The sequence below is a fragment of the Anomaloglossus baeobatrachus genome, chromosome 2, assembly GCF_048569485.1.
Source record: "Anomaloglossus baeobatrachus isolate aAnoBae1 chromosome 2, aAnoBae1.hap1, whole genome shotgun sequence".
Classification (NCBI taxonomy): domain Eukaryota; kingdom Metazoa; phylum Chordata; class Amphibia; order Anura; family Aromobatidae; genus Anomaloglossus; species Anomaloglossus baeobatrachus.
In genome coordinates, this window is record NC_134354.1 from 354,273,810 (window position 1) to 354,276,512 (window position 2,703).

The 2,703-nt window shown below is 42.3% G+C and overlaps 1 non-coding gene across 1 annotated transcript; it reads left to right on the forward strand.

The window, feature by feature from the left end:
* The first annotated feature begins 644 nt into the window (after window positions 1–644).
* On the forward strand, window positions 645–717 carry TRNAV-AAC (transfer RNA valine (anticodon AAC)). Its single transcript has one exon. It is a non-coding gene; the product is annotated as a tRNA-Val (tRNA).
* The last annotated feature ends 1,986 nt before the right edge of the window (window positions 718–2,703 follow it).

Sequence of the window (2,703 nt, forward strand, 5' to 3'; positions counted from 1 at the left end):
TATTAATTCCATATCAACCTGCAATATATAAAGTTCTTGGCTTTGTTGCCGAATAACGGGATGTTTTAGCTTCCATCACCAACAGAGCTACGAATTTGTTTTTTTTCCCCTGGCGGTCAAAACTCGTCTCTAATTGCCATTACTTTGCCGGATTTCAAAGGTTTCATAGTGTAGTTGTCATCACGTCTGCTTCACACGCATAAGGTCCTGGGTTCAATCCCCAGTGAAACCAATCTGTTTTTGGTGTTGAAGTAATTTCCTATCGACTTGTAATATGTGAAATTCTTGGTTTCGTTGCCAAATGACAATACATTTTGGCTTCCATCACAAAGAGAACTACGATTTTGGGTTTCTTTTTTATTGACCATTTTAGCAGAAAACATAATCCCATATTATAAAAATCCTATTTGTTTCAAAATATATAGTTCCCATAAATACAAAAGCAAAAGTCCAAACTATGGAGAAAAAAGTAACACATTCAATATAAACTTCAATTTAAGCAAAATCCTTTTGTAAGAATAAAACTGGTAAAATATGTAATAATAATTGTAAATGTTTCATTAACCAAAAATACTTTCCTTCAGCAATAAAAAGGCCCCGTCACAATTCTGCTCTACTAGCCAATACACAGTAACTTTTTGGTAGGTTTCATAGTGTAGTGGTCATCACGTCTGCTTAACACGCAGAAGGTCCTGGGTTCAATCCCCAGTGAAACCAATCTGTTCTTAGTGTTGAAATAATACGCTATCCAACTTCAATATATGAAGTTCTCGCCTTTGTTGCCGTATGATGGGATGTTTTGGCTTCCATCACAAACAGAACTACAAATTATTTTTTTTTTTCCCCTGGCGGTCAAAACTCGTCTCTAAATGCCATTACTTTGCAGGATTTCACAGGTTTCATAGTGGAGTGGTCATCACGTCTACTTCACACGCAGAAGTTCCTGGGTTCAATCCCCAGTAAAAACAAGCCGTTTTCGCTGTTGAAGTAATTTGCTATCAACCTGTAACATATGAAATTCTTTGTTTTGTTGCCAACTGATAATATATTTTGGCTTTTATCACCAAGAGAACTACGATTTTGGGTTTCTTTTTTATTGACCATTTTAGCAGAAAACATAATCCCATATTATAAAAATCCTGTTTGTTTCAAAATATATAGTTCCTTTAAATACAAAAGCAAACAACTAAACTATGTGGAAAAAAGTAACACATTCAATGTAAACTTCCTTTTAAGCAAAATCCCTTTGTAGGAATAAGGCTATGTGCGCACTAGAGATGTGAAGTTTCTCGAGAAAATCTTCTCGAGAAACTTCTGGGAGTGAAGATTTGCTGAACTCCGGAAAAAATACGCGGCAAAACCGCATGCGGATTTGCCGCGGATTTGCCGCGGAATTGCAGCGAAATTGCCGCGATTTTCCCGCGGGTGGTTCCCTGCGGATTTTTGCAGGCTGTACTGCAGAAATCCACGGGATACCTGCGGATTTAATGGACATGTTCATTTTCTCAAGAAAGTTTCTCGAGAAATTTCCGCACCGAAACTTTCTTGAGAAAAATCCGCACCAGTGCGCACAGCTTTTTTTTTTTCTCATAGAATTTCATGGGAAATGTCTGCACAAAGATTGCAGACATTTCTCAAGAAATTTCCGCGGCAAATCCGCGGGTAAATCCGCGGGTATTTTGCTCTAGTGCGCACATAGCCTAAAACTGGTAAAATATGTAATAAAAATTGTAAATGTTTCATTAACCAAAAATACTTTCCTTCAGCAATAAAAAGGCCCTGTCAGTAACAATTCTGCTCTGCTGGCCAATACACAGTAGCTTTCCATCAGGTTTCATAGAGTAGTGGTCATCACTAGAGTTGAGCGCGGTTCGCGGTTCGAGGTTCTCCAGTTCGGGGCTCGAGTGATTTTGGGGGCTGTTCTAGATCGAACTAGAACTCGAGCTTTTTTGCAAAAGCTCGATAGTTCTAGAAACGTTCGAGAGCGGTTCTAGCAGTAAAAAGCAGGGCTTTTTACGGCTACAGTGTGCAGGAGCCATCGCTGGCAGCCTGCCACAAGCTGGTAACCAAGATAAACATCGGGTATCAAACCAAAGCGCTTTGGTTAGTAACCCGATGTTTATCCTAGTTACGTGCAGGAAGCCCACACTTCCCCGCTCAGCTCGCTCCGCCCCCCCTGCCCGCGGCATGTACACATACACTCACACACACACTCACACACACACACATACACACATGTTCCCGCTCGGCTTACCTGCGGTGATGAAGTCCCGCCATCCCGACCTCAGCGCTGTCACTGTCCTCCATGGCCGCCGCTTGTCACATCACCTCTCGCTTCCGACCCGAGACTGACTAGCGGTGACGTCACGGGCCTCTCGCGAGACTTGGTGTGAAGGCTCCGGTCATTGAACTCAGTGACAGGGGCTGTCGGCAGTGCTGGAGATCAGCGCAGGTAATGTACCTCGCTGACAGCAGCACTTGTCATGCCCTGCAGTGACCTGGACTGACCCATTGATGTTAGCTCAGGTCACTGCACTGCTCTCCCAGCCAATGGGGAACATTCTGTTCTTCATTGACTGGGACAGTGTGGATCGTCATGGCAACCCCTTGGATTACACCAGACCTGGATTTGTTTTTCATTCTAATAAATTGGTTAAAGAGGGAATGTTTTGGGGAGTGTTTTTTCAAATAAAAATGTGTTTG